Source organism: Triturus cristatus, chromosome 3_1 (assembly GCF_964204655.1).
Source record: "Triturus cristatus chromosome 3_1, aTriCri1.1, whole genome shotgun sequence".
NCBI lineage: Eukaryota > Metazoa > Chordata > Amphibia > Caudata > Salamandridae > Triturus > Triturus cristatus.
In genome coordinates this window covers 1,002,040,491-1,002,054,733 of record NC_140583.1, presented here as the reverse complement: position 1 = coordinate 1,002,054,733, position 14,243 = coordinate 1,002,040,491, and the positions used below count along the sequence as shown (strand labels likewise).

The window sequence follows — 14,243 nt, the reverse complement described above, 5'->3', positions numbered from 1 at the left end:
TTCGGAGATCTTTTGATGAAGCAGTATGGGTGCGGGGGTGTAAGTGGCAGTAAAGTCCTAGAAGGTGTATTAAAAAATGGCTGGAGGGAGAGTAAATAATTTTTATTAAGGTGATCCCTCTCATTATTAAAACAAAGTGTATGGTGCTACTTTAAGGGGTATTATGTCCCTTGGTAGCTGAGCAACTATATGTCCCTAGTGGGCATTTGTTCTTGTCAACATGTTTCACGCTTAAGTGGTCTCAGGGGGAGATCCAGGGCGCTTCGTCAGGACCGAGTAAGAAAATTGTATCCACAGTGACCCGAAATATTCGGTGCACCTGGATAAACAAAGGGAGTAGAACTTCTGAAACGACAAGAGTCAAGAAACAAAGATAAAGTTTGACATTAGGGTATCTATACCAACGGAAGTTTTTATAAGGTCTGGGTTCTCCATTGGAGGGCCAGGTGCTTGTAGTTTGTAGCGTGATCATTACTGCTAACGGTCGCGGGACACTATCAATGTGGAACTTGTAATGTCTGCCCGCTCACAGCACATACCAAAACACTCCAATTGAAGAACCAAGAGTGGACACAAAAGAGACACACCAATTGCAATACATAAAATTGCCTCTACATGGTGAAATGTCCTTGTAACCTACTATACATAGGGATGACCTCCAGTGCTGTAAAAACAAGGGTGAATGAGCACTGGAGCAACATCCGGTGCAGTAGGAACACCACCAAAATGAGCAGGCACTACTTTGAAAAGGGACATACACCAGACCAAGTCAATTGGATCGTCATTGAGTCCAATCCTCTTTGGACAACAAAGACCCTTTTCCAAAAAGAGCAAAGATGGGTCCATCGCCTCCAAACGAACGCCTAGGGTCTTAACGATGAAATACCTTGGATTGAGGTACTATAGAAACCAAACTCTTGACATCGACCTCACGAGTGCAACATTCATAAACACTATAGTGATGACTATGTTAGCACACCTCTCAAAAAACACTATGAAAATATCCAAGATGCACCACCCACCGCAAAATGATGCACCAACTGTAAAAACTGACAAAGAGGACACTGATGTGCTGCATTTAACACCAATAAATGCAGTAACCTTTTATTGCTATTCATTAGTCCACCAGGGATACTTTACTTACCAACATCTATCGAAAGAACCCACTCCAAGATGGCGACCGAGACATTACCCATGCGGGCCTCACTAAAATAAAATAAAATATACATTTAACTTTATGCACAATACATGCATCGCCTCCCTTTGATAAATATCACCATGCCAGCGACACATAAAAACAATGAGCGCACAAATATCCAACACCCCGAGAATATTCCTCATACGAGCTTAACATAGAGTATACCACTCTAAGATGGCACCCATAGTAACAACAAAAACTTGCCAATCAATCCAGTGATTAAACAATTAATGCCCCACCAGGAAGCAGGCTACTTCTATAAAAGGAGACAGGGCTTTCACTTCTCCACTGGGAGGAGACAGCTAGAGGCACACAGGTGACACAGCCCAGATGCACAGAGAGAACCGTGAGTAACTAAGATGTAAGATCGGTCCAGGACAGATCCTACACATAGCTGCATCCCCTCCCTTCATTTGTAAAACTAGCTGTGGGTTATACCTTAGAGCCTTAGGAAGCCCTCCAAAATGTCACATGGGTTTTCTGTCTTCTTTTTCATCACAGCTCTCAAGTGACCCTCACTGATCTCATGTGATCTTACCCTACCTACTAAGGGGTGAGATATATTATCTATGTATTTGTGCTTATAAACACAGCGTCTCGAGGTTTTCCATCAAGGGTGGGGCCCGACGGTAATAATTACCTAGATTTAAAAGGTTCACGAGCTTACTGGATAATAGACCCTTTTCACTTTTGAATTTTGATTTTATTTATACGATTAATTTCTACTTGATAAGACCGGGGCATGTTTACAAATAAAAATACTGATACAGAGAACAACCCTGACACCATTCTCTCAGCACTAATCATTGATCTTATATGTCTGTCTGTCTGTCACTTAGCTATAACTTCCCTTTTAACAATTTTTAGAATGACCACAGCACCTTTAACTCACGTATATATAACGCGACCGTTACCAGTAATGATCACGCTACAAACTACAAGCACCTAACCCTTCAATGGAGAACCCAGACCTTAGCAAAACGTCTATTGGTATAGATACCCTAATGTCAAACTTTATCTTTGCTTCTTGACTCTTGTCATTTCTGAAGTTCTACTCCCTTCGTTTATCCGGGGGCACCGAAATTTCGGGCCACTGTAGATACAACTTTCTTACTCAGTCCTGACGAAGCGTCCTGGATCTCCCCCTGAGACCACTAAAGCGCAAAACATGTTGTCCAGAGCATATGCCCACTAGGGACATATAGTTACTCAGCTACCAAGGGACATAATACCCCTTAAAGTAGCACCATACACTTTGTTTTCATAATGACAGAGGGATCACCTTAATAAAAATTAATCACTCTCCCTCCAGCCATTATTTAATACACCTTCTAGGACTTACGAAAAAGAGACTCTTCGTGGGACCCGTAGGGCATTGCAGCGCCGGCCTGACGAGGAGCAAAAGCCCAATGATGAAGCATGACATCCTTCGGGGGGGGGAAACGTCGCAATGTGGAGGCATTCGGCGTCGTTAGAGGAAACGGAAAGACACTTCTGCTTCCTCTTTACGACGTGCAACGTCAAAATGGAAGAGATTGAAGAGGAGAGGTCGAGGAGAGGTAAGGGGGCTTTTCGTTTTTAAAAATAAAAATGTAATGGATGAGGAGGTTGTGAAGAGATGGGGTAAATTATTAGGGTTAAGGGGAGGGGTATTTGATAAAAGGGTTTGTGGGTGGTATTCTGGAGCAGTTTATAGAATTGGGGCAGGGATCGGAGATAACCTTTACCAAAAAAATGCCATTAACATGCATAGATTTACAACGAAAATCGTTGTACAAATATGCGTGGTAAAGGCATTTTCGTGGTAAAGGTTATGCGCAGTAATTGCATTCGCGTTGTAACGCATGCGTGGTAAAGGCATGCTTTGCAACGGAATGCGTTGTAACGTCATTCAACCCTTCGGGGTGTGTAAGGGCATCAAGATGAGGACACAGTGCCCCCCACAATTAGAGTAGCACACGACGAGAGTACCTCTTATTTCCCTTCTTTCTCTCTCTACTTAGGAAGGGTGACTCCCTTTTGGTATTAGTTAGATTTTAGCTATTTTAGTGATGCCCACACTAGGTAAGTAGTTTCTTGCAAAGCTGCTTCAACAATGTCAGGAAATTGCTGTTCAGTTGATGTCACATCTTAGAGGGGCCTTGCATGTTCCTATTCTACCCATAGCCCCGCAAACTCTAGAACCGGCCCTGCGTGTAAGGCCCACCGAGGTGCAGTTATCGTGTTATGGAACGCAGCACTTAGCAATGTGTTAGGAAGAAGCATGAGAGACAGGTGTGCAGTTTATAGGTTTCAGTAAGATGGCAACTTTGAGTAGCTCTGCAAGTTCCATTTTGGTATTTCTTATATTCATAGTCCACTTAGCTGGTCACTGCACTGTTGTCCATTGTGAAATATTTTGTTTAATGTTTATGGTCCTGAGCAGACATAGGATAAAAGGGAGAAATGGTGGAGCGATAGACCTTAGTAATATCATCGGAAATCTGATTGTCCTTGTGAGATGCCAAGAAGTGGCAATAGTATGTAGCTAGTCGGGATCTGCAGTGGTGTACTAAATTAGAGTCCTCCATTGCCCAGCGGCATATGGCAGATCTCTTTAGTTAGTCCACGCCTGTTTAGATGGCAAGGGGTGGTTTATTGCGGTGGACTAGTACACTACTCTGTTATGGATATGACCCTTAGCAGTTTTGTATTATGTGTAAGCAGGTCAAGCAGTAAAGGGAATTATTAGGCAGTCTGTATGAACTACAATCAACTATCAAACTGCTGACTGTCATGGTTTTCGTTTTAGTGTGGAATATATATTGTATTTTGATTGCATTATATAGCACTTACCGACCCCTAAGAAGGCATTGCTGTGCATTAAGCTGCAAATGCTGCACTTAACTTACAACATCATCTTTTACTGCGTGTATTGATTGAAACAATACCACTGATGACTACTTTTTCAGTCAGATTTAATCAACAGCAAATCCTTAAATTACTTTAAATTTTTCTTTACAACAAATATTCCATAACCCTGATACCACATCTCATAGTAATGTCCGCATTGTATTTTGAACATGAATTTTCTTTTGAACTTTTTAGACACCTTCTAGCATTGTACAACAGTATTAGCATACACATCACTAACTTTCTATACACTCATACCCACTCACACCCATTCATATCCTTTGTCACAATAAAACAAACTAAGTGATATTGCATACATAAACAAAAAAGACCATCAACATAGACAGTATTATGTATTTTTTGAGAACTTTGATCTTTGTTTTTAAGTTTTCACTAATAGATTGGCCTCAAATTATAAGGTCTACACGTTTCGAATCCCTTTTCTTCCTGGGACCCTCGTCAGGACCAGTATTCACTGAAAGAAACAAACAAAACTTTGTTTACCCAATGACCTGCCTCTCTCTGCCTCAAAACTCTGCCATTGCTTTCGTCGCTTACCTGCAGTTTAAATGCAGTCAGAAAACTCCAAGAGTATTAGGCGTATTAAGCGTCCAACCTCTGCCTAAAAGCATACAATGAAGAACCGGTTTAAAACCCACTCTAATTATGTCACTCGTCATTATTACTGTCGGCTTGTTTGGTCACAATATTAGTCATTTATTCTTACTTGAGGTGTCAGCTGGTGGAAAGGACTCAAGTAATTCGTTGCGTGCAACAATCTGTGGAGTGAATGAATGTTTCAATTTAGCGCAATTGTGTTATCGAATAAACGATAAAAATGGAAATGAAAAATGGCAATGGTTACTGCGCGCTACCTTTTAATGGATCTTGGTCCATGGACCGGGGTGGCTTCGGTGTTGCCAATTGCACTCGTAGCACTGTGAAGCGAAGGAGACACACGTAAGGAATTCTTTCTCCAAAATAGCGTATCAAGCGGCATGTCATACTATCTGGCGCCTATTTGTTCCGCTTCTTTCAAGGGAAGAATATCATCTTACCTTTGAGTCACGAGCGTCCAACGTGTCTGTGGCGGGCTAACGATCAGCTGCTCTGCTTCTTTCTGATGCCGTGAATCTTTTCCGGCTTAAACTTGACGCGTGACGTATGTCTAACGGGACCACGTGGTGCTTCTTGGAAATGTAGTTCATTCACACTGGCTTGTAGTTTTCTTTGCCGTATCCTGGAAAAAAGCACAATTGGATTGTCTGAAAAACTTTATTAGTTGGATGTTGTCATATTCCAGCAGGCTGGGGTTGTGTTAACCAATGCTCTGCCTCTCAAGTTAGACGGCTGGTCCCAAACGTTGACCCGATTTTATAGGTGGCTCCTTGTGCATAAAGGACGGCTTTAGTCAACATTTTAACTATCTATAATAAAAAGGCATGATACTGGCTTTGCCATCTATGCTGTCTGATATTATAATTCTTAGATGGAGTTGTTCCCGAATTCTGTGTGTATCTCACTCACTCGCTTCAAGCCCTTTCACAGGTTTTTCTTTTTATTTGTACCGTTATAGAATGGACATTCCCACGCGCAATCTATAATGCTTAAAGTTTCCATTTGTGCCTCTCTTGTAGCTCTAAGTTGCACTAGTAGTGCTTAAAGGTTATATATTTCTGATAATTCGTTTAAACCATCTACTGATGTGTTAAATTTGATAATCAGCATTACTTCGCGTTTCAATAATTTCGAATCCAGATCTCCTCCTCTGGCATCTTGTTCTACTTTCGAAATGGTAGTCCATCTTAAATCTCTTTCAGTGTGGTTGTTCGAAGACCAATGGTTAACCAAAGGCGCATTTTGGACCTGCTTTCGAATTCTTGATTTATGTTGTTGTATTTTGTGTCTGATTTCCTGGTTTGTCTTGCTGATGTATAACTTATTGCACGGGCACAGTATACCATACACCACAAACTTGGATTTACAGTTGGAAAACGTATCATGTTTCCAATGGATACCATTATACGAAAAGAGATCTCCTTCGATGGTTGACTCGCAACAAACGCATGTGCCACATTTGTGATGTCCTTGTATTGGCGGTAGATTAAAAAAACTTCTGATTGTCAAATTTTTTGTTTTCGGCATGGCGGCTCGCACAATCTGGTTTGCAATACTTTTATCTTTTTTAAAAGCAAAAAGTGGGACTTCTTTGAGCGATGGATCCAGATTTTTTACTAAATGACAATTTTGGTTGATTGTCTTCTTTAGCTAATTTGATGTAGGACCAAAAGTGGATACACAGACAATCCTGTCTGTTTTGATTTTGTTTTTTCTCTCTAATAGTACTTCACGAGGAGTCTACCATGCTCTTTTGATTGCCTTTTTGGCCCACTATTTGCTTTTAAAAAAGATAAAAGTATTGCAAACCAGATTGTGCGAGCCGCCATGCCGAAAACAAAAAATTTGACAATCAGAAGTTTTTTTAATCTACCGCCAAAAGAAAGAAGCGGAACAAATAGGCGCCAGATAGTATGACATGCCGCTTGATACGCTATTTTGGAGAAGGAATTCCTTACGCGTGTCTCCTTCGCTTCACAGTGCTACGAGTGCAATTGGCAACACCGAAGCCACCCCGGTCCATGGACCAAGATCCATTAAAAGGTAGCGCACAGTAACCATTGCCATTTTTCATTTCCATTTTTATTGTTTATTCGATAACACAATTGCGCTAAATTGAAACATTCATTCACTCCACAGATTGTTGCACGCAACGAATTACTTGAGTCCTTTCCACCAGCTGACACCTCAAGTAAGAATAAATTACTAATATTGTGACCAAACAGGCCGACAGTAATAATGACGAGTGACATAATTAGAGTGGGTGTTAAACTGGTTCTTCATTGTATGCTTTTAGGCAGAGGTTGGACGCTTAATACGCCTAATACTCTTGGAGTTTTCTGACTGCATTTAAACTGCAGGTAAGCGACGAAAGCAATGGCAGAGTTTTGAGGCAGAGAGAGGCAGGTCATTGGGTAAACAAAGTTTTGTTTGTTTCTTTCAGTGAATACTGGTCCTGACGAGGGTCCCAGGAAGAAAAGGGATTCGAAACGCGTAGACCTTATAATTTGAGGCCAATCTATTAGTGAAAACTTAAAAACAAAGATCAAAGTTCTCAAAAAATACATAATACTGTCTATGTCGATGGTCTTTTTTGTTTATGTATGCAATATCACTTAGTTTGTTTTATTGTGACAAATGATATGAATGGGTGTGAGTGGGTATGAGTGTATAGAAAGTTAGTGATGTGTATGCTAATACTGTTGTACAATGCTAGGAGATGTCTAAAAAGTTCAAAAGAAAATTCATGTTAAAAAAACAATGCGGACATTACTATGAGATGTGGTATCAGGGTTATGGAATAATTGTTGTAAAGAAAAATTTAATGTAATTTAAGGATTTGCTGTTGATTAAATCTGACTGAAAAAGTAGTCATCAGTGGTATAGTTTCAATCAATACACGCAGTAAAAGATGATGTTGTAAGTTAAGTGCAGCACTGGCACATTTTTTGGTATTTGCTATTATTAGGCTAGGCCTTGCTGCCATTAAGCCAAGACCCAAGACTGTTGTTTTCGGTGCTTTAAGCTGGGCAGCATGCTTCTCTAGGTCCCAGCCAGTGGCATAGCTAGACCTTAGACCGCCCGGGCAGGAGCATTGAGGAGCGGGGGAGGGAGTGCTGGCGATTGCCGCCCGAGACGGCAGGTACAAGCTGGGGAGGGGTCACTGCCCCCAAAACTCTTGCAGGCGGGGCAGACCACCCACCCTCCTCTTACGCCACTGGTCCCAGGTTTAGTGTTTTTTGTAGTTATTGTTGCTTATTGAGATTAGTCTTGCACTCCACATTAACCATTCCATGCTTGTACTGCGGTTTCTATGTGGTAGATTACATGAGTAGGAAATTGGGTCTGATTTCAATTGGGAGAGGGGAGTAAGGGAATTGAATGCTTTGGTTGGCGGTATTAATAGACGAGCTACAGGAGATTAGGTATTGTTAGGTTGCAGTGGGTATGACATTTAAAGGAGAGGTTGTGATTTTTTAAATAAGGTGTAGGCAATTTGAAGAGATACAATAATAGGTATTAAAGCAAAGATGCATGTGACTTATAGCAGCCTGTACTCAGAGAGCAGAGGCATGTATGTAGATGATGGAAAGGAAGGAGAGAGACATAGGAAAAAAAGGAGAGCTGACAATCAGAAATTTTAAGTCAAGGATTGTTTTCATGCACAGTTTTCTGGATTATTACAGTTGAAAAGTTTGTTTTAAGAGCTTCTCAACAGACTCAAGTGCACAGTTGAGGGTTGAGGCTGTTCCACAGTTTTGACCCAAAGCGCGACATGCTTCTTCCTTAGGCCTGATTTAGAGTTTTGTTTACAGAGTTATCTGTCACAAACGTGACGGGGCACCTTGTCTACCAAACCCTCACTCTTACCACTCAGTTATGACTCTGGTGCACCATCATCTTTCTGACGGAGGAGCAACCACTTGCTCCACTGTCAGAAAGCTTACTCTTGACAGACCAATGGAGTAGGGGCTGCCAGTCTAAGGACATCAGACCTACCTATTTATTTAGAGGGAATGCCCTTTTGTTGTAAGTCTATCACAACCAGGGGAAAACATCTGGCTGTCACAAACAGAATAAAATGACCCCCAGACCGTGGGAGGTTTTTTTTATGGTGTGGGGGGCATTACAAATTTCTTTTTCATAAGCAAATGTCTTCTTTGGGAGTTTGTTTGTTAAACACAAAGGCCCTGCCTCTGAAGGCACAGAGAGCACCACACCCTGATGGAAGATGGATGGAGGGTGTAAGAAAAGGGGCCATTACTTGTGTTGCCTGCACAAGTGAAGGGTCCACATTCACCTTTTCAGTGGGAACCAAACACTCTATTGTAGTGCTTACGTCTCTCATGGTGGCAAACCACAGACTTCCAAGGCTTACTTAAGAGAGGTATATGGGCTCCATTCGAGGTCACATAATAATTACACACCCACTACTTAAAACTATTGAACAACTTCACAAATATACATAAAGCTAGTAGAAATACCTTTGGCGACATGACATTTGACCCCTAAAGGGCCATGATCACAAAAATCACAGTACCCCTCGCCATGTACAATACAGCACATAACCATATGGGGAGTCACTTTAAATCAGGTCACAAACGTGACCGGGTACCTTGTCCAGCAAACCCTCAGTCTGTCCACTCAATTATGACTTGGTGAACCTTCATCTTTTTGATGGTGGTGCACCCATTCACTCAACAGTCAGAAAATTAACTTTTGACCGCCCATTGAAGTTGGAACAAATAGGAAAAACACAGACCAGGAGAGCTACAAATGCATGGAACTTGGAAACCTGAGAGCTCTGAAAGTTATTATGCAAATGCCTGGAAGCACGCTTAAAGATCAGAATCACATGTCAAAATCCCTCATTTAATCACTGACTTCAGTAACCATAATCCATCTGCATTTAGTATGAGTACTCAAGCATTACAATCTCATGCTCACACTATAATTAATAAAGCCTTGCAGCCTTTTTGGAATAGTATTACTCTCAGCAAAAACAACGCCTTTAAATAAGGAACTGTAAATAACATTTTTGAATGAAGCAGTGCGTAAAACATTGTGAATAATACTGATAAATAAAGCATTCTTCAAACCATTATAAATATCACTTTTAAATAAAGCATTATTAGAACAGAAACCATGTGTCTGTGTCATTTTTCAAATATCTTCAGTCCACATAAAGTGCAGTCATAAAATCAGCCCCTAGAGGAGGTTGCACTCCCACCTGTAGAACAAAAAGCTCAAGCCTTGGGAGTGCTGTAAAATCCTTGGGTGGTCATCAGTTTTTAGACCTTCCAGGCCTAGGGTCAGCACTTGTGTAAACTTCCTTTGGAGGGGCTGCTGCACTTATGCAGCTGCCCACACTCTCTTGGTATAATTGGTGCCACCCCCGCCATCCTGGGCCAGCCACATCACAAAACCTTTGAGCTCGCTGGGAAAAGCCTTGCAGGGATTTATGGGGTGCTCCCTCCCGGGAGTGTGCATATTTAATCAGCCGCTTGGCAGCATACTTTTCTGTAGCTGTGGGGCCTCATGCAGCTTTTCCCTTTTGCATTTTTTTCCCCTTGGGGGTGCCCGCCCCACCAGGGTATCCTGCATGCCTCTGTGCATTGAGGGCACCCCTGGAAGTCCACCCCCGGCTGTACCAATCGACTTACCACCCGACCAGCAGTCTCTTTTGCTGCAGGCGCGGGAGCAGGCATCTCTTCCCTCCTGCCTGCTTGTGCGGGTCAGATGTGCTTCCTGTGGTGACCGCCCATTTACCCCAGACATGGGCACTGCTGGCGGGACGTGGCAGTGCTCCCCCTTTTCCATTCCTCTGCTGGGGCCAGATTCCTGGCTCCTCTTTTGCCTATCAAAGGGTGCAACGACACGTGTTTTTGTGGTTTGCGGCCCGGCGTTAGGATACCAGGCTTCTGGTATATGAAATCTGGTCCGTAGGTTGGGATCCCTGGGCCTTCCAAACTCTGGGGACGGGGGCTACATGCACGTCCCCTCCCAGGGATAAACATTGATTATAGTCCTTGTGCAGACACACGAGCTGTGGCCCACACCGAGGGGAGGGGGGAGGTTTAGAAACCTCGGGAAGCCGAGCTCCACACGTTCTAGGGCCATGCTGAGGTCAAATCCTTTTTCCTTTGATATCTCAGGACCGTTGGGCAATTTTGCTTGATCTTGAACTAATTTTGCTCCTGTTGGTGAGCCCTAGACACATGTTGCTTTTTCCTTAGGCCTCTTTCCCTCTATGGTAGGACACTTTGCAGGGAGGTGGTTCCACTTGTTCCCTGCACCAGCCTTTCTTCTTTGTCCCTCTGGTGCTTCTCTCCTCCTGGGTGCAGAAGTCCAGTTCATCCCCAACTAGTCCTCAGGGAGCACAAGGGGGCCAGCTTTCCTGGTCCTGGGGAGAGACCCACTGGTTATGGGACCAACTGTAGTCAACTGTAGTCAGACTCCTTAGTGCAGGTAGGCTTCATGGGGTTCGTCATTCCAGTCGTCTATGGCTGAAGTCTCCAGTCTCAATGTCTAGTTCCAACAAAAGCATCCTCTCCCTCTTGTGCAAGACTTTTTTAGTGGGTGCAGAAAGTTCTAGAAGCCAGGTACCCATGGCCAATCCTACGGTGCCACATCACCTCTAGGCCCCTGCCCCAACCCTCCTCCACAGCATGCTGGGGCAATTAAAGATGGCATCACTCAGGAGTGACTGGCCACATTTCCTCTGGGGACCATAACACCACCCCTTGCTGACATCACTGCCAGGGCCTTTCCCTCTATAGCTTTAAAGAGGATCCCCTTCCAGTGTTGGTCCCTCGAGGTATGGACTTGCTCCTTTGTTCAGTGGGTTTGGGCTATCCCATCCCTGGTATAGTATGACAGCCAATTGATGAATGCAGATTCTTCTCCCCACCCCTTCCTACTCAGGAGCTGAATGAAGCACTGGTAATTTCTCCCTTTTTGTGGGGAGGCCTTTGTTCCTGTTGCTGGTGAGCAATGTAATTAACTTGGCCAAGCAGGGTGACAAAAGGTCTGGGTTCTGAACCTGATCTGAGCCAGAGAAATATGACAACTCTGGATGACCCACAAAATATACAGATACCTTTTTGGAACTCACAGATTTGATCTTAGCTCCCATGTTTTACCCCATTTTGATACGTCACTGGACTTTTTAGGCCAAAGGTTAGCGAAATTAAACTTTTAAGGCAGATTTCCTTCTATGTGTATAATAGTGTCGCTGCAGATAAGACAGTAACCCACACTAACTATCCCTATGAGTGTGCACTAACATTATAAACACTCCTGCAAAGTCCCCTAGACTCATTTACTGGGCTGTGCATAACGGTGGTCTCACTCGGGAAGTCCTCACACCAGTGCACACGTGTGTGCCAACATTTTAATTTGTAACCAGGCAATTTACCCCTGCTGCGTTACAGCAGCCTTATCTTAAAGGGCGGACACTGGCGGTATACACATGCAGTCCATTTACTATTTATTTACTGTGGGTGAGTCACCAGTTGTGAGGCTCACCCACAGGAAAAAGGCCAAAAACCACGTGATCAAAAAATAAAAAATCCAGGCAGATTACATGGGGAGAACCCATTTTATTATAGTAGGCCACCCCACCAGGATCCAAGTTAGATAATGTTGAAAAATATTTTAGAATCAAGTGGATGAGGAGGATCACGGGTTCCTGGATTCAGACCACAATATGTCTTTAAAAGGACTCTGTCCCTCATAATCTTTGTGGGATGCTTCATCACTGAGTGCTTAATCCAGAATGACCGTGCATTTGGATGGGCTCAACACCAGAGGGAGCTCCGGATACTGTTGATTCAACGGATCTAGGGAAGCAATTTAGGATTAAAATTACTGAGTAGGCTGCTCCACTGTGAGATAATTAACACTCCTGCCTCACCATTTTCATGCTGTCTTTATCTTTTTTGGTACCTCTACATTAAGGTTATAAAGGTGATGCAACCAACCCATAGACTAGTATAGACTCGTTTGTGTTTTTTACGATATTGCCATTACTATAGCATGTGTGTGCTCTATTTATTGGTCAGTCTGTGGAACTGTGTGGGTTTTTCAAAGGTGGGAAAGTTGGAAGCTAGTCCTTTGACCAGTGCATTCATTTGTGGGGTGATATAGAAGTCAGAGTCAAAAACGATCACCTGAATTTGTCCTTCTGTGATCAGGTATGGGGGTGTGGAGACAGACTAAAGGGTAGCTGAAAGGCGGTAACGCAGGGGAGGTGAGGTGTTGTGGAGGCAAGTGCGGCGTCAGTTCCATACTGCTATGCAGATATTTGGCATGTTGGCACTCATGGACAGTGCATTGCACGAAGGAGGTGAGGCATCACTAAAGCACTTGAGGCATAGGTTCCTAGCGGCTGTACAGAGTTGTGGAGTCGCTGATGCCCGGGGGCATTGCGGGGTGCAATGGAGGTGATGTGGCAGTTGCTGAGATAACCCTCAGTTCTTTACTGCTGGGGGTCATCGATGAGGCGTTGTAGGTCAAGCACCTAGGCTTAAGTTTCACAGCTCCAAGGTCGAACCACTGGGCCACAGCTAAGGCATTGGAGTCGGAGCATTGTGCCACGGATGTTGGTGGCGGGGTGCTCGGGACTCCCGCATTGGCTGTTCTTCGGAGGCACTGCAGTGTTGTCGAAGACTGCGTTGTAAGTCGCGGTCGTTGCATCGAGTGGGGACCACGGCTTCAGTGCAGCCAGCGGCAATGCGTCAAAGTTGCAGACAGGCACCAGTTCTGAAGTTGCTTGCCATCGGTTTCTTCTTGTAGCACTAAATCTCACTTTCAAGGGCCCAGGAACTGGATTTGGCACAACTTGGCAAGTAGGGCTCTCAGCAGAGGAGCCCAGGTACAACAGGTGAAGTCTTTAATGGCCCTGAGACTTCCAACAAGTGGCAAGCTCAACTGAAACTCAACAAGGTAGTTCCTTTCTTCCAAAAGCTGCTCCATAAGCTGCTATGCTTTTCAGAGCTGTTCTCTAACCACATGCTTATCTGCGTAGGATCCACTTCGATATAGAATGATGCACAAAGTTGGTATAGAACTTAGGTCAAAAGCAGCCTGTCGATGTTCAAGAGAAACAAAGGGAAGGAGGACCCCTTTGGGAGTCCTCAGTGCTTTACAGCCTGAAGAGCCAGACAATCCTATTCATACTTATTTACTCCAGTTGTTATGAATTGAAAACAAAATCCACTGGACAGCCGACCCTAGTAGCAAAGCTTGTACCTGTTCATAAGGATGGTGTAGTTGACTGTGTCGGAGGCAGCAGAGAGGTCATGTAGAAGCAGAGCACCTTGCTGGGCTTCATCTAACATGATAAGAAGTTCTTGATGTTTACCAATTACTGATCTTGTTCTACGCAATAGTCTAGAGCTAGACTGATGACCATACAAAATAAAATTCTATTCCATACACTTTCAAGTTGTGTACTGCCTTGGGTTTTGCTCAACTTTGCTTGAAAGGGAAAGTTTGACATTGAACAGTTATTGGAAAATCGTTGAAGCTCGAC

General features: G+C 43.5%; 1 long non-coding RNA gene across 1 annotated transcript; it reads right to left on the bottom strand.

Moving 5' to 3' along the window:
• Positions 1-4,660: 4,660 nt before the first annotated feature.
• LOC146861394 (uncharacterized) lies at positions 4,661-5,279 on the bottom strand. The gene is made up of 4 exons (XR_014978960.1): positions 5,149-5,279; positions 4,966-5,028; positions 4,818-4,869; positions 4,661-4,712 (listed from the first exon to the last, which is right to left on the bottom strand). It is a non-coding gene; the product is annotated as an uncharacterized LOC146861394 (long non-coding RNA).
• Between the last annotated feature and the right edge of the window lie 8,964 nt (positions 5,280-14,243).